This window comes from Ranitomeya variabilis, chromosome 3 (assembly GCF_051348905.1).
Source record: "Ranitomeya variabilis isolate aRanVar5 chromosome 3, aRanVar5.hap1, whole genome shotgun sequence".
In the NCBI taxonomy this organism is placed as follows: Eukaryota; Metazoa; Chordata; class Amphibia; order Anura; family Dendrobatidae; genus Ranitomeya; species Ranitomeya variabilis.
In genome coordinates this window covers 92,644,418-92,667,578 of record NC_135234.1, presented here as the reverse complement: position 1 = coordinate 92,667,578, position 23,161 = coordinate 92,644,418, and positions in this window count along the sequence as shown.

The following is a 23,161-nucleotide window of genomic DNA, read 5'->3' as shown; positions in this document are numbered from 1 at the left end:
CGGGCCCGGCGTGTAGTTACTGCGCATGCGCCGGCGTCCTAGAGCGGAAGTGTGAGCTCCGCTCGTGGTTGCCGTAGCAGCGCATAAACAAAGGTGAACAGCGCTTGCGCAAAGGTAACAGAAGGGTTGCCGTAGCAGCGCATAAACAAAGATGAACCGCGCTTGCGCAAAGGTAACAGAAGGGTTGCCGTAGCAGCGCGTAAACAATGGTGAACAGCACTTGCGCAAAGGTGAAAAGAGGGGGGGGGGGGAAAGGGAGGGATAAGCTGAAACAAAATAAGAAAACCTGTAAAGGGTAAAGCATGATAATTAAGGCAATAGGCAAGTGCTGCTCCAAAGTGCGGAATAGTAAAGCTGTGGCCCAAGTACACGAATAGATGAACTTTATCATTAAAGGGAGACAGTGGAAAACCCTGTCCTACATTAATAAGAAGCTTGTACCTATCTATGGCCCCAAAATGCCGGATAATAGTGCTGAAGCCAGAATCTATAAAGTGGGCAGTCTATATCATTCAAGGGAGAAAAACGTTAACCCTATCCTATACTTAAAAGGAGCTTACAGCCGCCAAGGGCATTAATGCTATCAGCACAAAGTGGAGTATGGTATACGCTATCCTTAAAGGTGGCACATCCAGGAAGAGATATACTCAAAAAATGCAAAAAATACAACAACAAAAAAAAAAAAAAGCCGTGTGTTTATATTGATTTTTTCCTTCAGCCTTTAGTTTTGTCTCTCAAGTCCTATGTTAAGGATTCTACATCCCTCATTCTACAACTTCAGGACCTCGAGATCCCACCAGGGGCATGGCTCGTCACGCTTGATGTTGAGTCGTTGTACACGTGTATTGGACACGACTGGGGCATCGGTGCTGTATCATATTTTCTGGACCTGAGGACCACGGGAGACAGAGGACATGACTCATTCATCTTGGACCTATTACTGTTTGTCTTGGACCAAATTTATTTCACTTTTGACCGTGTTTACTACAGGCAAGTAAGGGGCACTGCTATGGGGGCACGCTGTGCCCCTGCGTATGCCAACCTCGCTTTGGGTTGGTGGGAGGACACAAGGGTATACTGTTCGGAACACTTTGTAGAACATGTCATGAAGTGGTTCCGTTATATTGACGACGTTGTCTTTATCTGGACAGGTACTCAGGAACTCTGCAAGGACTTTGTGAATACCCTTAATGACAATCCTTGGAATATCCGTCTTACATCTAACTATTCTCAGACGGAGATTGACTTCCTGGATTTGAAACTGCAGGTGAGGGGTCGGCAAATTCAGACAACCCTTTATCGGAAGCCTACGGCTACAAATAGCCTCCTCCATTTTGACAGCTTCCACCCCACACATTTAAAAACTGGTATCCCTAAGGGACAATTTTTAAGAGTTAGGAGGAACTGTAGTGAACACGGGGAGTTCACCAGACATTCCCGTGAGCTTACCACACGGTTCCGTGAGAGGGGTTATCCTAAACGGGTCATTTCCCGGGCTTTTTCGGTGGCCAACAATAGCAATAGGGACAGTCTACTACAGGGTAGACACAGGACCAATGACAAACCGCTTGGTATAATCACAGCTTTTAATAATCAGTGGCAAGACCTACAAGGGATTTTGTCTAAATACTGGGGTATCTTACAAAGTGAGTCCAAACTCGTTCCCCACATTGCCCCCCAACCAAGTTTGGTGGCTAGGAGGGCTAGGAGCCTTAGGGACCAACTGAGTCATAGTCATTTCCAGCGACCAGTCACCAGACTGGGCAGAGGGGTCAGGCTCAGGGGTACTTTCCCATGCGGTAACTGTAGTATTTGCCCCCTCACCAGTCGTAATGAGAAAATTATGGTGCCTTTCTTGTCTTCGCAGACCCCTACCAAGACTCACTTCAATTGCAGGTCCCGGAACTTGATTTATGCGCTGGTATGCCCATGCCCAAAAGTCTATGTGGGCCAAACCACACAGGAGCTCAGGAGACGTATACAACAACATCTCTCCAATGTAACTACAGCACAAAGGGACAAGGCCAAGGGGAAAACCCTCACATCAGTGGCAACACACTATTTGGCTGAACATCATTCACAGTGGGCTGGCACGAAGATTCTAGGACTTGAAGCAGTAAATATGAATATGAGAGGTGGAAATGTCACCCTTGAGCTTTTAAAACGGGAATCCAAGTGGATCTTTGACCTGAATTGTGTCGTCCCTTTTGGTATCAATGAAGACCTCTTGTTTACTGGCTTTTATAAACAATAATATGGATAATTAGCTGTGTATACAGCTTTGTTTTTCTTCATGCTCTGTATGGTTGTAGATTTGTATTTGTTGATTTTTGATTAACAGCTCATGTTAAGGGTTATACATTTTTTTTTTTTTTTTGTATTTTTTGCATTTTTTGAGTATATCTCTTCCTGGATGTGCCACCTTTAAGGATAGCGTATACCATACTCCACTTTGTGCTGATAGCATTAATGCCCTTGGCGGCTGTAAGCTCCTTTTAAGTATAGGATAGGGTTAACGTTTTTCTCCCTTGAATGATATAGACTGCCCACTTTATAGATTCTGGCTTCAGCACTATTATCCGGCATTTTGGGGCCATAGATAGGTACAAGCTTCTTATTAATGTAGGACAGGGTTTTCCACTGTCTCCCTTTAATGATAAAGTTCATCTATTCGTGTACTTGGGCCACAGCTTTACTATTCCGCACTTTGGAGCAGCACTTGCCTATTGCCTTAATTATCATGCTTTACCCTTTACAGGTTTTCTTATTTTGTTTCAGCTTATCCCTCCCTTTCCCCCCCCCCTCTTTTCACCTTTGCGCAAGTGCTGTTCACCATTGTTTACGTGCTGCTACGGCAACCCTTCTGTTACCTTTGCGCAAGCGCGGTTCATCTTTGTTTATGCGCTGCTACGGCAACCCTTCTGTTACCTTTGCGCAAGCGCTGTTCACCTTTGTTTATGCGCTGCTACGGCAACCACGAGCGGAGCTCACACTTCCGCTCTAGGACGCCGGCGCATGCGCAGTAACTACACGCCGGGCCCGGCAGGTAGGAACTCCGTTCTAGCAACTCCATGCGGTCCGTTCGCCCACACAGCTGCTATTCGGTAAGTTATTGCAGCTTCTTTATTTAAGCAGAAGGCAGCGCATACAGACATCACCCCTGACGAAGCCACCGCTGTGTGGCGACACGCGTTGGGAGTCTGCTGCCCGCACTCATCTGTGTTAGGGTACACATGCCCTTGTATGCTATTGTGCTTATTACTGGCATCTACGGGTCATTTCTTGCTCCTTTACTCCAGGTCACCGGTCTTTTCCGCTTTGGTGGGTATTTTATCCATGTATGGTCACAGCATTTCTGCTTGGTCGAACACACTCTAAATATTTAGGATTGTGCTAATCATTGCTGTTTTTCAGGTTTTACGCCATCATGGGGTGCCGATATATTTGTCATTAGACAGGCACCGCTAGCCACTATTGGGACCGGGGGACTGTTGATTTGTAGCCACCGTGCTAGTGTGCAGGGCCGTTTTTTGTTCACCATATTGGGCATGTGTATTGAACCCTTCATTAGGGGGTGCGGCGCTTAGGCCTTATTATAGGCTATTTGGTTCAGGGATATGTGTGATCCCTTTTTTAAATGTTTTTAAATGTTCTGTTTTTTGCATAAGTGTGTAATAAAGGTTGTTATCTTATATTTTAAATCTATATGGTGGTGACTCCCACTTTGTCAGGTCTACCTTTTCTCTCTTCATATTATTCTCAGTTGTTTTAGACCTGGGTTGAGTCCCACTGATCATGGTGCCCCCATTGCTTTGTTTGGGCTTCAATGGATCTTGGCGATTCAGACATTATTTTCTCGTGACATATTGTACTTCATGATAGTGGTAAAATTTCTTGAATATAACTTGCGTTTATTTGTGAAAAAAACGTATATTGTTGTGTATCCGCTTTTTGGGCTCCCCTGGTGGTTGCTGGTGGTACTGGTGACTTGTTTGCACTTTGCTTCTTCTGTTCACCTGCTTCCATCAGTGTTTGGGAGTTTCCTATTTAGCCTTGCTCTCCAGTCATTTCCTTGCCGGTCATCATTGTAACCAGAGCCTTCGGTTGCATGTTCCTGCTACTAGTCTGCTGATCAGCTAAGTGGACTTTGTCCTTTTGTTTTGTACCTTTTGTCCAGTTTGCAGTTTTTGTAATTCTCTGTAGCTGGAAGCTCTTGCGGGCTGAAATTGCCACTCCTGTGTCATGAGTTGACACAGGAGTCTTAAAGTAATTTCAGGATGGTTTTTGAAAGGGTTTTCAGTTGACCGTGAAGTCCTCTTTTGTATCCTTCTGCTATCTAGTAAGTGGACCTCTCTTTGCTAAATCTACTTTCATACTGTGTATGTCTTTTCCTCTTAATTCACCGTTATTACATGTGGGGGGCTGCTATCATCTTTTGGGGTATTTCCCTAGAGGTAAGCCAGGTCTGTTTCTTCCTCTACCAGGCGTAGTTAGTCCTCCGGCTGGCGCGTGGCATATAGGAAGCCGTAGGTATGTTCCCTGGCTACTGTTAGTTGTGTGGTAGATTTAGCTCACGGTCAACTCGAGTTTCCATCACCCGAGAGCTCGTTCGTTACTTATATGTTTCTTACGTTCCCTTGCCATTGGGAACCATGACAGTATATTTGGCGAAAATTTTGAAAATTTTGCAATTTTCCAACTTTGAATTTTTATGCCCTTAAATCACAGACATATGTCACGCAAAATACTTAATACGTAACATTTCCCACATGTCTACTTTACATCAGCACAATTTTGGAACCAAATTTTTTTTTGTGACGGAGTTATAAGGGTTAAAAGTTGACCAGCAATTTCTCATTTTTACAACACCATTTTTTTTTAGGGACCACATCTCATTTGAAGTCATTTTGAGGGGTCTATATGATAGAAAATACCCAAGTGTGACACCATTCTAAAAACTGCACCCCTCAAGGTACTCAAAACCACTTTCAAAAAGTTTATTAACCCTTCAGGTGTTTCACAGGAATTTTTGGAATGTTTAAATAAAAATAAACATTTAACTTTTTTTCACACAAAATTTATTTCAGCTCCAATTTGTTTTATTTTACCAAGGGTAACAGGAGAAAATAGACCCCAAAATTTGTTGTACAATTTGTCCTGAGTACGCTGATACCCCATATGTGGGGGTAAACCACTGTTTGGCAGAGCTCGGAAGGAAAGGAGCGCCATTTGACTTTTCAATGCAAAATTGACTGGAATTGAGATGGGACGCCATGTTGCATTTGGAGAGCCCCTGATGTGCCTAAACATTGAAACCCCCCACAAGTGACATTTTTCACAAAAATGATATTTTCGCCCCCAATTTTTTATTTTCCCAAGGGTAAGAAAAGAAATTGGACCGGAAAAATTGTTGTGCAATTTGTCCTGAGTACGCTGATACCCCATATGTGGGTGTAAACCATTGTTTGGGCGCAGGTCAGAGCTCGGAAGGGAAGGAGCGCCATTTGACTTTTCAATGCAAAATTGACTGGAATTGAGATGGGACGCCATGTTGCGTTTGGAGAGCCCCTGATGTGCCTAAACATTGAGACCCTGTACAAGTGACACCATTTTGGAAAGTAGACCCCTTAAGGAACTTATCTAGATATGTGTTGAGCACTTTGACCCAACAAGTGCTTCACAGAAGTTTATAATGCAGAGCCGTAAAAATAAAAAATCATATTTTTTCACAAAAATGATCTTTTCGCCCCCATTTTTTTATTTCCCCAAGGGTAAGAGAAGAAAATAGACCACAAAAGTTGTTGTGCAATTTGTCCTGAGTACGAAGATACCCCATATGTGGGGGTAAACCACTGTTTGGGCGCATAGCAGAGCTCGGAAGGGAAGGAGCGCTATTTTACTTTTCAATGCAAAATTGACTGGAATTAAGATGGGATGCCATGTTGCGTTTGGAGAGCCCCTGATGTGCCTAAACATTAAAAACCCCCACAAGTGACACCATTTTGGAAAGTAGACCCCCTAAGGAACTTATCTAGATGTGTTTTGAGAGCTTTGAACCCCCAAGTGTTTCACTACAGTTTATAACGCAGAGCCGTGAAAATAAAAATTCTTTTTTTTTTCACAAAAATGATTTTTAGCCCCCAGTTTTGTATTTTCACAAGGGTATCAGGATAAATTGGACCCCAAAAGTTGTTGTCCAATTTGTCCTGAGTACGCTGATACCCCATATGGGGGGGAACCACTGTTTGGGTGCATGACAGAGCTCGGAAGGGAAGGAGCGCCATTTGGAATGCAGACTTAAATGGATTGGTCTGCAGGCATCACGTTGCATTTGCAGAGCCCCTGATGTACCCAAACAGTACAAACCCCCCACAAGTGACCCCATATTGGAAACTAGACCCCCCAAGGAACTTATCTAGATGTGTTGTGAGAACTTTGAACCCCCAAGTGTTTCACTACAGTTTATAACGCAGAGCCGTGAAAATAAAAATTCTTTTTTTTTTCACAAAAATGATTTTTAGCCCCCAGTTTTGTATTTTCACAAGGGTATCAGGATAAATTGGACCCCAAAAGTTGTTGTCCAATTTGTCCTGAGTACGCTGATACCCCATATGTGGGGGGGAACCACTGTTTGGGCGCATGACAGAGCTCGGAAGGGAAGGAGCGCCATTTGGAATGCAGACTTAAATGGATTGGTCTGCAGGCGTCACGTTGCATTTGCAGAGCCCCTGATGTACCCAAACAGTACAAACCCCCCACAAGTGACCCCATATCGGAAACTAGACCCCCCAAGGAACTTATCTAGATGTGTTGTGAGAACTTTGAACCCCGAAGTGTTTCACTACAGTTTACAACGCAGAGCCGTGAAAATAAAAAATCTTTTTTTTCCCACAAAACTTGTTTTTTGGCCCCCAGTTTTGTATTTTCCCAAGGGTAGCAGGAGAACTTGGACCCCAAAAGATGATGTCCAATTTGTCCTGAGTACGCTGATACCCCATATGTTGGGGTAAACCCCTGTTTGGGCACACGGGAGAGCTCTGAAGGGAAGGAGCACTGTTTTCCTTTTTCAACGCAGAATTGGCTGGAATTCAGATCGGATGCCATGTCCCGTTTGGAGAGCCCCTGATGTGCCTAAACAGTGGAAACCCCCCAATTATAACTGAAACCTTAATCCAAACACACCCCTTACCCTAATCCCAACAGTAACCCTAACCACTCCTCTAACCCAGACACACCCAACCCTATTCCCAACCGTAAATGTAATCCAAACCCTAACCCTATCTTTAGCCCCAACCCTAACTGTAGCCCCAACCCTAGCCCCAACCCTAGCCCTAACCCTAGCCCTAACCCTAGCAATAACCCTAGCCCTATCACTAGCCCTAACACTAGCCGTAACACTAGCCCTAACCCTAGCCCTAACCCTAGTCCTAACCCTAGCCCCAACCGTAGCCCTAACCCTAACCCTAGCCCCAACCCTAGCCCCAACCCTAACCCTAACCCTAGCCCTAACCCTTGCCCTAACCCTAACCCTAACCCTAGCCCTAACCCTAGCCCTAACTCTAGTCCTAACTCTAGTCCTAACTCTAGTCCTAACTCTAGTCCTAACTCTAGCCCTAACCCTAACCCTAACCCTAATGGGAAAATGGAAATAAATACATTTTTTAATTTTTTAATTTTTCCCTAACTAAGGGGGTGATGAAAGGGGGTTTGATTTACTTTTATAGCGGGTTTTTTAGCGGATTTTTATGATTGGCAGCCGTCACACACTGAAAGACGCTTTTCATTGCAAAAAATATTTTTTGCGTTACCACATTTTGAGAGCTGTAATTTTTCCATATTTGAGTCCACAGAGTCATGTGAGATCTTGTTTTTTGTGGGACGAGTTGACATTTTTATTGGTAACATTTTCGGACACGTGACATTTTTTGATCGCTTTTTATTCCGATTTTTGTGAGGCAGAGTGATCAAAAACCAGCTATTCATGAATTTCTTTTGGGGGAGGCGTTTATACCGTTCCGCGTTTGGTAAAATTGATAAAGCAGTTTTATTCGTCGGGTCAGTACGATTACAGCGATATCTCATTTATATCATTTTTTTATGTTTTGGCGCTTTTATACGATAAAAACTATTTTATAGAAAAAATAATTATTTTGGTATCGCTTTATTCTCAGGACTATAACTTTTTCATTTTTTTGCTGATGATGCTGTATGGCGGCTCGTTTTCATGACGTTTTCAGCGGTGCCATGGTTATTTATATCAGTCTTTTTGATCGCGTATTATTCCACTTTTTGTTCGGCGGTATGATAATAAAGCATTGTTTTTTGCCTCTTTTTTTTTTTTTCTTACTTACTTTTTTCTTTCTCAGTGTTTACTGAAGGGGTTAACTAGTGGGACAGTTTTATAGGTTGGGTCGTTACGGACGCGGCGATACTAAATATGTGTACTTTTATTGTTTTTTTTTATTTTATTTAGCAAAAGAAATGTATTTATGGGAATAATATTTTTTTTTCTTCTTTATTTAGGATATTTTTTTTATTTATTTTTTTACACATGTGGGGAATTTTTTTTTAAACTTTTTTACTTTGTCCCAGGGGGGGACATCACAGATCATTGATCTGACAGTGTGCACAGCACTCTGCCAGATCTGCGATCTGCTGTGCAGGGCTGCAGGCTTAACAAGTGTCTGCTCTGAGCAGACACTCGGTAAGCCACCTCTCTCCCTGCAGGACCCGGATGCCGCGGTCATCTTGGATCCGGGACCTGCGGCGAGGAGGGAGGTAGGAGACCCTCGGAGCAACGCGATCACATCGCGTTGCTCCGGGGGTCTCAGGGAAGCCCCCTCCCTGCGCGATGCTTCCCTATACCGCCGGTACACCGCGACCGGGGGTTAATGTGCCGGGGGCGGTCCGTGACCGCTCCTGGCACATAGTGCCAGATGTCAGCTGCGATATGCAGCTGACACCAGGCCGCGATCGGCCGCGTTCCCCCTGTGAGCGCGACCGATCGCGTATGACGTACTATCCCGTCGGTGGTCATACGGGCCCACCCCACCTCGACGGGATAGTACGTCAGATGTCAGGAAGGGGTTAAGTCTCCTCCGGACTCAGTCTCTTGCCTGGCATCGTTGTATCCAGACCTATATGGTCTCCTCCGGATTCCTTTCAGTCTGTCTCATGCAAGAAAAGCTAAGTCCGTTTTGTATAATTTGGATCGTTTGCATTTTTCAGTGTCTTTGTCCAGCTAGCTTAATATTTGATTTTCTGGCTCGCTGGAAGCTCTAGGGGGCTGATATTCTCCCTCCGCACCGTCAGTCGGTGTGGGGGTTCTTGAATGTTCAGCGTGGATGTTTTTGTAGGGTTTTCTGCTGACCGCATAGTCCACTATCTATTTTCTGTCTATCTAGACTAGTGGGCCTCACTTTGCTGAATCTAGTTCATCTCTACGTTTGTGTTTTCCTCTTGCCTCACCGTTATTATTTGTTGGGGGCTTTCTATATCTTTGCAGTTCAATTTCTCTGGAGGCAAGTGAGGTCTTATTTTCCCTCTAGGGGTAGTCAGTTCTCCGGCTGGCTCGAGACGTCTAGAACCAACGTAGGCACGTTCACCGGCTGCTTCTAGTTGTGTGTGTTAGGATCAGGTATGCGGTTAGCCCAGTTTCCACCTCCCTAGAGCAGTATTTATGTTTTTGCTATCTTGCCGGAATATCAGAGATCCTCTACCACTGGGATCATAACAGTATGCCAGGCCGAAAGAAAATGTTTATTGCATCGCAGAAGCGGGATTAAAAAGAAGTTCTGAGGTTTTTTTTTTTTTTTTTTGTTGCTGCAGTTTGCCTAGCTTCTTCCATCCCCTTTTTCTCTGAGTGGCTGGAACTCTGCTGCAGATATGAATGTCCAGACTCTGACTTCTAGTGTGGATCAGCTTGCTGCTAGGGTGCAAAGCATTCAGGATTTTGTTATCCATAGCCCTATGTCTGAACCAAAAATACCTATTCCTGAGCCGTTTTTTGGAGATAGATCTAAGTTCCTGAATTTTAGGAATAATTGCAAATTGTTTCTGTCTCTGAAACCTCGTTCCTCTGGTGATTCCGCTCAGCAAGTTAAGATTGTTATTTCCTTCTTGCGCGGCGACCCTCAAGATTGGGCCTTCTCTCTGGCGCCAGGAGATCCTGCATTGGTGAATGTTGATGCGTTTTTCCTGGCACTTGGTTTGCTTTATGAGGAGCCTAATCTTGAAAATCAGGCTGAAAAGATGTTGCTGGCTATCTCTCAGGGTCAGGACGAAGCTGAGGTATATTGTCAAAAATTTCGGAAATGGTCCGTGCTTACTCAATGGAATGAGTGTGCACTGGCCGCAAATTTCAGAAATGGTCTTTCTGAAGCCATTAAAGATGTGATGGTGGGGTTTCCTATCCCTACAGGTCTGAATGATTCAATGGCTCTGGCCATTCAAATTGATCGACGTTTACGGGAGCGCAAATCTGTTAATCCTTCGGCGGTGCTGTCTGAACGGTCACCTGATTCTATGCAATGTGACAGAATTCTGACCAGAGTCGAGCGACAAAATCATAGACGTCAAAATGGGTTGTGTTTCTACTGTGGTGATTCAACACATGTTATCTCAGCATGCTCTAAACGCTTAAAAAAATTGTTAATCCTGTCGCCATTGGTACTTTTCAGCCTAAGTTTATTTTGTCTGTGACTTTAATTTGTTCATTATCTTCTTACTCAGTTATGGCTTTTGTGGATTCTGGGGCTGCTTTAAGTCTGATGGATTTGTCGTTTGCCAAGCGCTGCGATTTTGTCCTGAAGCCTTTGGAAAATCCTATTCCGCTTAGAGGAATTGATTCTATGCCATTGGCAGAGAATAAACCTCAGTATTGGACGCAAGTGACCATGTGCATGACTCCTGTACATCAGGAGGTGATTCGTTTTCTGGTACTGCATAAAATGCATGATGTTGTCGTTTTGGGTCCGCCATGGTTACAGGCCCATAATCCAGTTTTAGATTGGAAAGCTATGACTGTGTCTAGTTGGGGGTGTCAGGGGATTCATGGCGATTCTCCATTGGTGTCTATTGCTTCTTCTACTCCTTCTGAGATCCCTGAGTTTTTGTCAGACTTTCAGGATGTATTTAATGAGGCCAGGTCCAGTGCCCTTCCTCCTCATAGGGACTGTGATTGTGCTATAGATTTGATTCCTGGTAGTAAGTTTCCTAAGGGACGACTCTTTAATTTATCTGTGCCAGAGCATGCCGCGATGCGGAGTTATATAAAGGAGTCTTTGGAGAAGGGACATATTCGCCCATCCTCTTCTCCTCTTGGTGCAGGATTCTTGTTTGTGGGCAAGAAAGACGGGTCTTTGAGACCTTGTATAGATTATCGTCTTCTGAATAAGATCACGGTTAAATTTCAGTATCCTTTGCCATTGTTGTCTGATTTGTTTGCTCGGATTAAGGGATCCAGTTGGTTCACCAAGATAGATCTTCGTGGTGCGTATAACCTTGTGCGCATAAAGCAGGGAGATGAATGGAAAACGGCATTTAATACGCCCGAGGGTCATTTTGAGTACCTGGTGATGCCTTTTGGATTATCGAATGCCCCTTCTGTGTTTCAGTCCTTCATGCATGACATCTTCTGGAAATATCTGGATACATTTATGATTATTTATCTGGATGATATTTTGGTTTTTTCTGATGATTGGGAGTCCCATGTGAACCAGGTCAGGATGGTGTTTCAGGTTCTGCGGGAGAATGTTCTATTTGTGAAGGGCTCAAAATGTATCTTTGGGGTACAGAAGGTTTCTTTTTTGGGTTTTATTTTTTCCCCTTCTACTGTGGAGATGGACCCAGTCAAGGTCCGTGCCATTCATGACTGGACTCAGCCCACGTCTGTTAAGAGCCTGCAGAAGTTCTTGGGCTTTGCTAATTTTTACCGTCGTTTTATCGCTAATTTTTCCAGCGTGGTTAAACCTTTGACGGATATGACCAAGAAGGGTTCTGATGTTGCTAATTGGTCTCCTGCGGCCGTGGAGGCCTTTCGGGAGCTGAAGCGTCGGTTTACTTCAGCGCCAGTCTTGTGCCAGCCGGATGTCTCTCTTCCCTTCCAGGTTGAAGTTGATGCTTCTGAGATTGGTGCAGGGGCTGTTTTGTCGCAAAAAAGTTCTGATGGCTCCGTGATGAAGCCATGCGCCTTCTTTTCAAGAAAATTTTCGCCTGCTGAGCGGAACTATGATGTTGGTAATCGGGAGTTGTTGGCTATGAAGTGGGCATTTGAGGAGTGGCGACATTGGCTCGAGGGAGCTAGACATCGTGTGGTGGTCTTGACTGATCATAAAAATCTGATTTATCTCGAGTCTGCCAAGCGCCTGAATCCTAGACAGGCTCGTTGGTCATTGTTTTTCTCCTGTTTTGACTTTGTGGTCTCGTACCTGCCTGGTTCGAAGAACGTGAAGGCTGATGCACTTTCTAGGAGTTTTGTGCCTGACTCTCCGGGAGTCTCGGAGCCGGCTGGTATTCTCAGAGAGGGAGTGATTTTGTCTGCCATTTCCCCAGATTTGCAACGAGTGCTGCAGAAATTTCAGGCTGATAGGCCTGATCGTTGCCCACCAGAGAGACTGTTTGTCCCTGACAGATGGACCAGCAGAGTTATTTCTGAGGTTCATTCTTCAGTGTTGGCGGGACATCCTGGGATTTTCGGTACCAGAGATTTGGTGGCTAGGTCCTTTTGGTGGCCTTCCTTGTCGCGGGATGTGCGTTCTTTTGTGCAGTCCTGTGGGATTTGTGCTCGGGCTAAGCCTTGCTGTTCTCGTGCCAGCGGGTTGCTTTTGCCCTTGCCTATCCCGAAGAGGCCTTGGACGCACATTTCCATGGATTTCATTTCGGATCTTCCGGTATCTCGGAAGATGTCTGTCATCTGGGTGGTGTGCGATCGTTTTTCTAAAATGGTCCATTTGGTGCCCTTGCCTAAGTTGCCTTCCTCCTCTGATTTGGTCCCTTTGTTCTTTCAGAATGTGGTTCGTTTGCACGGCATCCCTGAGAATATTGTGTCTGACAGAGGATCCCAGTTTGTGTCCAGATTCTGGCGATCCTTTTGTGCTAAGATGGGTATTGATTAGTGTTGAGCATTCCGATACCGCAAGTATCGGGTATCGGCCGATACTTGCGGGTATCGGAATTCCGATACCGAGATCCGATACTTTTGTGGTATCGGTATTGGTATCGAAACAACATTAATGTGTAAAATAAAGAATTAAAATAAAAAATATTGCTATACTCACCTCTCCGACGCAGCCTGGACCTCACCGAGGGAACCGGCAGCGTTGTTTGCTTAAAATGCGCGCTTTTACTTCCTTCCGTGCCGTCACGGCTTGTGATTGGTCGCGTGCCGCCCATGTGGCCGCGACGCGACCAATCACAGCAAGCCGTGACGTAATTTCCAGGTCCTCAATGCCTAATTCTAGGCATTCATGATTTTAAAATTACGTTCCGGCTTGTGATTGGTCGCGTCGCGGTCACATGGGCGACGCGACCAATCACAAGCCGTGACGTCACGGGAGGCAGGAGACGCGCGCATTTTTAAAATTACGTCACGGCTTGTGATTGTTTGCGTGCCGCCCATGTGACCGCGACGCGACCAATCACAGCAAGCCGTGACGTAATTTCAGGTCCTGATGCCTATTTCTGCATTCAGGACCTGAAATTACGTCACGGCTTGCTGTGATTGGTCGCGTCGCGGTCACATGGGCGGCACGCAAACAATCACAAGCCGTGACGTAATTTTAAAAATGCGCGCGTCTCCTGCCTCCCGTGACGTCACGGCTTGTGATTGGTCGCGTCGCCCATGTGACCGCGACGCGACCAATCACAAGCCGGAACGTAATTTTAAAATCATGAATAGAATTAGGCATTGAGGACCTGAAAATTACGTCACGGCTTGCTGTGATTGGTCGCGTCGCGGCCACATGGGCGGCACGCGACCAATCACAAGCCGTGACGTCACGGAAGGAAGCAAAAGCGCGCATTTTAAGCAAACAACGCTGCCGGTTCCCTCGGTGAGGTCCAGGCTGCGTCGGAGAGGTGAGTATAGCAATATTTTTTATTTTAATTCTTTATTTTACACATTAATATGGATCCCAGGGCCTGAAGGAGAGTTTCCTCTCCTTCAGACCCTGGGAACCATCAGGAATACCGTCCGATACTTGAGTCCCATTGACTTGTATTGGTGTCGGGTATCGGTATCGGATTAGATCCGATACTTTGCCGGTATCGGACGATACTTTCAGATACCGATACTTTCAAGTATCGGACGGTATCGCTCAACACTATTATTGATTTGTCTTTTCCGTCGGCTTTTCATCCTCAGACTAATGGCCAGACCGAGCCAACTAATCAGACGTTGGAGACTTATTTGAGATGTTTTGTTTCTGCTGATCAGGACGACTGGGTTACCTTTTTGCCACTGGCCGAGTTTGCCCTTAATAATCAGGCTAGTTCTGCCACTTTGGTTTCACCCTTTTTCTGCAACTCTGGTTTTCATCCTCGTTTCTCCTCGGGCCAGGTTGAACCTTCTGACTGTCCTGGGGTTGATTCTGTGGTGGATAGGTTGCAGCGGATTTGGAACCATGTGGTGGACAATTTGAAATTGTCACAAGACAAGGCCCAGCGTTTTGCCAACCGCCGCCGCGGTGTGGGTCCCCGACTTCGTGTTGGGGATTTGGTTTGGTTGTCTTCTCAGCATGTTCCTTTGAAAGTCTCCTCTCCTAAGTTCAAGCCTCGCTTTATCGGTCCTTATAAGATTTTGGAAATCCTTAACCCGGTGTCTTTTCGCTTGGACCTTCCAGCGTCATTTGCTATTCATAATGTGTTCCATAGGTCCTTGTTGCGGCGGTACGTGGTGCCTATGGTTCCTGCTGTTGAGCCTCCTGCCCCGGTTTTGGTTGAGGGCGAGTTGGAGTACGTGGTGGAGAAGATTCTGGATTCTCGTATCTCTAGACGGAAACTCCAGTATTTAGTTAAGTGGAAAGGCTATGGTCAGGAGGATAATTCCTGGGTTGTCGCCTCTGATGTTCATGCGGCTGATTTGGTTCATGCCTTTCACGCTGCTCATCCTGATCGCCCTGGGGGTCTTGGTGAGGGTTCGGTGACCCCTCCTCAAGGGGGGGGTACTGTTGTGAACTGTGTTTCTGGGCTCCCTCTGGTGGTCACTAACGGTATTGTGTTAGGCATGTCTTGTTGCAGGCCTGAGCTCCAGCTGTGTCGTTAAGCAGCGGGTGTTCCCTATTTAAGTCTCCTCCGGACTCAGTCTCTTGCCTGGCATCGTTGTATCCAGACCTATATGGTCTCCTCCGGATTCCTTTCAGTCTGTCTCATGCAAGAAAAGCTAAGTCCGTTTTGTATAATTTGGATCGTTTGCATTTTTCAGTGTCTTTTTCCAGCTTGCTTAATATTTGATTTTCTGGCTCGCTGGAAGCTCTAGGCGGCTGATATTCTCCCTCCGCACCGTCAGTCGGTGTGGGGGTTCTTGAATGTTCAGCGTGGATGTTTTTGTAGGGTTTTCTGCTGACCGCATAGTCCACTATCTATTTTCTGTCTATCTAGACTAGTGGGCCTCACTTTGCTGAATCTAGTTCATCTCTACGTTTGTGTTTTCCTCTTGCCTCACCGTTATTATTTGTTGGGGGCTTTCTATATCTTTGCAGTTCAATTTCTCTGGAGGCAAGTGAGGTCTTATTTTCCCTCTAGGGGTAGTCAGTTCTCCGGCTGGCTCGAGACGTCTAGAACCAACGTAGGCACGTTCACCGGCTGCTTCTAGTTGTGTGTGTTAGGATCAGGTATGCGGTTAGCCCAGTTTCCACCTCCCTAGAGCAGTATTTGTTTTTGCTATCTTGCCGGAATATCAGAGATCCTCTACCACTGGGATCATAACAGGCTGGTACCCAGGTGGTTACTGTAAGCGCATGCATGTATGGCTGATACACAGGGGGGCACAGCAAGTGCAGGCAGGTTCAGCTGATACACAGGAGAGTACAACAAGTGTAGGCTGGTACAGCTAGTGTACAGGTAGGCACGGCAAGTGCATACAGGAACGACTGGTATACAGAGTGGCAGGCAAGTGCTAGTGAACATAGCTAATATAGTGTACAGGCAGGGCTAAAATACAGGAACACAAGGCAAGTACAGGAAGACAGGTACAGGACTGGTAAACTGACTGGCAGCTACAGGGGACCTGAGAACTAGCAAGCATGCAAACAATTGACATTGCATGTTGCTCAGGCACCTCCCATCAGGTGAAGGTGCCTTAAGTAATAAGTGTCTTCCATGCATTAGCGGGGGAGACTTTAGGATGGTTTGCGCTGTCCCTTTAAGAAGGAGGGAGCGTGTGCCCTAAGCACACTGCCCAGGGATCTGAAAGCAGGGTGAAGACCACAGTCAGCAACTGGAGGGGAAGGATGTGCAGGGCTGGGGCCACAGCAATGAGTGAGTTGGCATCTCAGCTGGGGGAGGGGGAAAATGTGCAGAGATGCTGGCAGTACTTAAAACACACCAAAAAGCACAGAAAAATTGTTTCTAGATTCAATTAGTCATCCATAGAGTGTTGCATGCTTTTTGTTACATTTTGGTAGTATATAACACTTCAAAAACCATTTAAAAATGACTGGATTCAGTTAGTCATCCATAGAGTATTAGGTACTTTCTGTTGCATTTCAGTGGTGGATAACACTCCAAAATTTTTCACAATTTAATTTGTTATTAATAAAGTATTACGTGCCTTGTTTTACTTTTCGGTGGTATATAACACTCAAAAAAAGCATTAAAAATTTTATAGATTCAATTAGTCATCCATAGTGCATTTTGTGCTTTGTGCTACATTTTGCTGATATATAAACCTAAAAAAATTTCATTTTTTGTCTGCATTGAATTAGTAATCCATACAATGTAACGTGTTTCCTGGGTGACAAGGCAACAAAATGTTAGAATCTTGCAAGACTTTGGAGGGAGCGACAGCAGGAATATAGGAGCCAGACCAAGCTGGCACGACAGCAGAGGTGGCAGGAGCTTGTGGTCCGGAACAGACGCTTTCCCAGAACCATCAATCCCCGAACCCAGGCAGAAGTCTTCATCCTGGGTTTCTTGCAGACTGTTGATAGGAGAGCCAAGATTCAGCAACTCGTGAGTGGACTATGGGTCCTAGGCTGGTCAGAAAAGAGAAGGAAGTGTGCTAGGGCTAGAGTTGGAGACATGCTAAAGGGCCAGCTAGCCCAAAGGTACTGACAGTTGGCATCCCATGTGGAGGTCTTTACACTGTGTTCCAAATTATTATGCAAATTAGATTTAATAGTCATAAAGATTTAATTGTTTTGTTTTTCAAATAAACTCGTGGATGGTATTGTGTCTCAGAGCTCAATAGATCACTGAACTCAATCTTAAACATGTGATAATTAGTTTTCCAGGTGATTCTAATTAAAGGAAAACTACTTAAAAATGATGTTCCACATTATTAATCAGGCCACAGGTTTCAAGCAATATGGGAAATAAAAAGGATCTCTCTGCTACTGAAAAGCATTAAATAGTGAAATGACTTGGACAAGGTATGAAAACATTAGATATTTCATGAAAAATTAAGAGTGATCATCATACTGTGAAGAGATTTGTGACTGAAACAGAGCACAGACAGAGTTCATGCAGATAAAGGCATAATGAGGAAGGTTTCTGCCAAACAAATTCATTGGATTAAGAGAGCAGCTGCCAAAATACCATTACAAAGCAGCAAACAGTTATTTGAAGTTGCTGGTGCCTCTGGAGTCCGTCGAACCTCAAGGTATAGATCCTTCAAAGGCTTGCTGTGGTGCATAAACCTACTATTTGGCCACCCCTAAACAGTGTTCACAAGCAGAAACGGTTGCAGTGGACCCAGACATACATGAACACTAATTTTCAAACAGTCTTGTTTACTGATGAGTGTCGAACAACCCTGGATGGTCCAGATGGATGGAGTAGTGGATGGCAGGTGGATCGACACCATGTCGCAACAGAGCTGCGACATCAGCAAGGAGGTGGAAGAGTCATGTTTTGGGAATCATGGGGAAACGGCTGGTAGGACCCTTTAAGGTTCCTGAAGGTTTGAAAATGACCTCTGCAAAGTATATAGAGTTTATGACTGACAACTTTCTTTCATGGTATAAAAAGCAGAAACGTGCCTTCAGGAGCAAAATTATCTTCATGCATGACAATGCTCCATTTCATGCTGCAAAGAATGCCTCTGATTCATTGGCTGCTATGAGCATAAAAGGAGATAAACTCATGGTGTGGCCACCATCTTTCCCTGACCTGACCCCTATAAAGAACCTTTGGAGTATCATCAAGCAAAAGATCGATGGGGGTGGGAGGCAGTTCACATCAAAACAGCAGCTCTGGGAGGCTATTCTGACTTCATGCAATGAAATACAAGCAAAAACTCACTCAATGGATGCAAGAATTGTGAAGGTGATATCAAAGAAGGGCTCCTATGTTAACATATAACTTGGCCTGTTGGGATGTTTTGGAGTTAAATAGCTTTTTTGTTCAGTGAATGTGACCTCCTAATGCTGCAAATTCCACAAATGAGGATTTTCTGTTCTTTAAAACATATCAAATGTTTAGAAATTCTACTGTGCCTAATAATTTGGAACAGTGCATTTTGAGTTTTTATTCATTTTGGAGATTATACTGTTATCATTGAGAGGTTTCTTCAATAAAATTTGATGTATACTCTAAAGGGTGATGACTTTTATTAGACTGACTGTCATTTGCACTGACCATTTGGGAAAATCCAAGAAAAATATCATGTGCATAATAATTTGGAACATGGTGTATGAATGACTGGCAGCGGAGATAAATGTCCATAGAAGAGTTTGGGACCCATCATCACATCTTAATCAACCAGCGGGCTGTAGAAACAAAACACTAGCCTCGAAAGCTCCTCAAAATGGAAGGGGCAATATTGCTGGTATGACAATCATATCAAGAAAAAATAGCACTAAAGAACCGATATTAAAAGATTAAAGCTTTATTAGAAAAACATATAAAAACATATATAGCTAAGGAGATAGGATAATGTCAATGGCAAGCCAAGATAAAAATTAGCAGACTGCGAATTGCTTAAAAAGTGTATGTGCATGTGCAAATTGGTGTTCCCACAGACATGGTAAAAGTAGGTGTATAAAAAGACCAGGCATACATGGATGATGATAAAATCTAACAAAGCTGTATGCAAACTTTGGAATATGCACTGAGCAAAAAGAAGCAAGATGTGGAAATGGATGCCTGGTGTTATCTGAGGGTTGTAGTGCCACTGCCCCAACGTTCGTTTTGGTGAAGTGCCTTCTTCCGGGGGAGTGGCATCGGTAAGCAGCATGAGCTATAAATAGTTATCTGTTGTGAATTAGACTTTTTGGCTCCCTCTTGTGGTCACTAGTGGTATGACTCTGGGATTGTCTTTATTCTGTTTGGCACTCACCTGGGTCGTTAGTCCAGGGGTGTCGCTATATTAACTTCCTGGATCCTTAGTCCAGTGCCTGGCATCGTTGTAATCAGATCCTTCTGTTGCTCCTGTCTGCTGGTCCTGGCTCTTGCAAAATTAAGCTAAGTCTTGCTTCTTTGTTTTTTGAATTACTTGCTTTGCTACTATTTTTGTCCAGCTTGTACTAAATGTGATTTCTGACCTTGCTGGAAGCTCTAGGGGGCTGGTGTTCTCCCCCCGGCCGTTGGACGGTTCGGGGGTTCTTGAATATCCAGCGTGGATATTTTAATAGGGTTTTTGCTGACCATATAAGTCATCTTACTATATTCTGCTATTAGCTAGTGGGCCTCTCTTTGCTAAATACCTAGCTCATTCTTATGTTTGTCTTTTCCTCTTACCTCACCGTTATTATTTGTTGGGGGCTTGTATCCAACTTTTGGGGTCTTTTCTCTGGAGGCAAGAAAGGTCTTTCTTTTCCCTTCTAGGGTTAGTTAGTTCTCCGGCTGGCGCGAGACGTCTAGAACCAACGTAGGCACGTTCCCCGGCTACTTCTATTTGTGGTGCTAGGATTAGATATATGGTCAGCCCAGTTACCACTGCCCTATGAGCTGGTTTTTTGTGTTTGCAGACTTGGTATTGATTCCTGAGACCCTCTGCCATTGGGGTCATAACAGTTATCATAAGCCTATACAGACTAGGGTAAGAGTGGATTGTAATGGTCATGATTAAGGGATCTTAGTCTCCAGAAATGCGTTGAGATTCTTACCCATATGGTTTGTGCTGAAGTTTGCATCCTCCATGTTTAAGTTTGTGAACAAAGAAAACTTTTTTTCACGGATTCGGTGAAGCTGAACATTTTCTTCTCTAAGAGTGGATTGTATCGCTGCTCTTGATTGGCGCACATGAGACTGACAACTCCCAGAAGTCAGCATCACCGATATCATCGGATGGGAGGGACCCGCATCATAAGGAACCGCCCACGTGAAATCACATGAGTCCAACCCAAAGCCGAGGAGAGACGCAGTCAACAGTGCCAAGCAACGGGCTGACAGTGTACATGCTTACAAGCAAGTAAGACTAAGGAGCAAAAGGGATCTGTGGATACTATTTGTGATAAGTGGGAATGTGCAAAAAGATGAGAAATCTCATATGGGATCAACAAACAAGGGTAGATAGAATAAAGTGTGCTGGATTAAATATGTGATACAATTACAATAAGCAAAACAAAGGGTGAAAGGTATATTGGATTGCACATGTGATACAATTACAATGAAATGATGCCCACCAGACAGGAGGGGTGGTGAAAAATATACAATGTTACAATATATAGAACAGACAACATAGCATGATAATTAAAAACGGCATTACAAATTTAAAATACATTTAACATAATTAAATGTGTATAATGACAAGGGGTAAGTGAATGAAATATATTGCAGCATATATTGCAGCAACCAAAATAAACATGAAGAATTATAAAATATGAATAGTGCACATATAAAAGATCCTTTGGATCATACATAGGAAAAAGAGGCCAGAGGGCGACTTAACTTGCCAACACGAAGGTTGGTAACAATGTGGTCTATCCATTTAATTCGAAGACAGGAGGAGTCACACGAGTGGTGCAATTCGAAATGTTGAGGAATAGTTTTTAGTGATTCAATATCATCCTTTTTAGCAGCTAGGATGTCTCTCACATGTTCACAAGCCCGGACCTTAGGGGCACGTGTGGTGAGACCCACGTAAATCATGTTGCTCTGAAAGGTTGCATGATATATCACCATAATTGTAGAACATATGATGGATTGGGTGATTAAAAAATCCCTACCACCAGAAGAAAATTCTTTGTGCACTCAATATTCGGACAAGCTACACATTTCCCACAGGGTCTGCAGCCCCAGGTGGAGACACTGGGAGCAGACTCCGTGGGAAACAAAGGAGGAGGATTCTGAGGTGTAAAGTAGCTCCTAACTAGATTATCCCCACATTTTGGGACCTTCTAGCTGAAATAGAAGGTCTTGGTGGCAAATACTGTCTAAGAGCTGAGTCAGCAAGTAGTATAGGCCAATGTTTATTATTATTATTATTATTATTATTATTATTATTTATATAGCACCATAAATCCATGGTGCTGCACATGAGAAAGGGGTTTCGTACAGAGTTATAGATATCAATGTTTAGCTAACATATCATGCATCCTTCTCCATTAGGAGTAGAACTGGGTCACCAATCTTACCTGGTTGTTGGACCTGGTTTTGACAGAGGAATAAAGTAGCTGTTGCCTATCAGTATTCCAGACCCAATTATAGACTCTCTTTATGCACCTTTTCCTGTAGCCTTGATCAAAAAAGTGTTTTTTCATATCTTCGGCTTGGGCCTCAAAATCCTCAGTGGTGGAACAAATCCGTATAATACGTAAAAATTGGCCAGTGGGGACGGAGTTTATCACATGGGGTGGGAAGACGATGCGTGGAGTACCGAGTTGACTACTGTATCCTTACGGAAGACATTGGAGAGTAATATACCATCTATACCCCTCTTGACCAGGGCATCTAAAAAAATCCATTTGGTTGCAATTGAATTTATAAGGTGTATATTAAAATCATTATTATATAAATCTTGGAAAAAAGACTGTAAATCAATGGGTGTACCTCACCAGATCACGAAAATATCGACAATGTAGCGGGTCCAAAAAATAACCTGCTCCATCTACGAACCCCGATCTGACGAGAACAGGTCTCTCTCCCACAGCCCCAGGAACAGATTAGCATATGATGGTGAGCACCTTGAACCCATTGCTGTCCCCTGGAGCTGTAGGTGGGAAGATCCGTGAAACAAGAAAAAATTGTGAGTTATAAGAAAATTCAAAAGCAAAAGTAAAAAATCAATTGAAGAGAAGTTAGGCTACGTTCACATTTGCGTTGCGTTGGGCGCAGCCGCGGCGACGCATGCGTCATGCGCCCCTATATTTAACATGGGGGGCGCATGGACATGCGTTGCACTTGCATTTTGTGACGCATGCGTCACTGTGGTGCATGCATCAGGGAGCAGAGGACGCAGCAAGTTGCAGTTTTTTCTGCACCCAAAACCATGCAAAAGTGGACGCATGCGTCACAAAACGCTGCGTTGTGCATGCGTTTACATTTGCGTTGTGCGTTGCGTCGCCGACGCTGCGGCGCACAACGCAAATGTGAACGTAGCCTTAGTCATGCACAGAAAATGTGAAACAGCCCTCAAACCATCTTGATGGTGAATATTAGTATAGAGTGACTCAACATCACATGTTACAAAGATCATATCTTCATCAATGTGTATGGAGTAAATTTTTTAAGAAAATCTGATATGTCCTTGAAAAAGGATGGAATTGTTTCCACAAGAGGTTTGAGGACTGAGTCAATATACTTATATACCAATGTCCTCCGGAAGCCCACCCACCCCAGAGATAATAGGTCTACCTGGAGGATTTTGCAGGTTCATGTGTTTGTTTCAGATCATGCTTTTCCATCATATCTTGTCTGTTTCATGAGCGACTTGTATCCGACCACAGGTCACATTTAGCAATGGATCAACGTTTGCACTGATTCCCTTTGTGGATAATACTCTCCTTTTCCTATGTATGATCCAATGGATCTTTTATATGTGTAATATTCATATTTGATAATT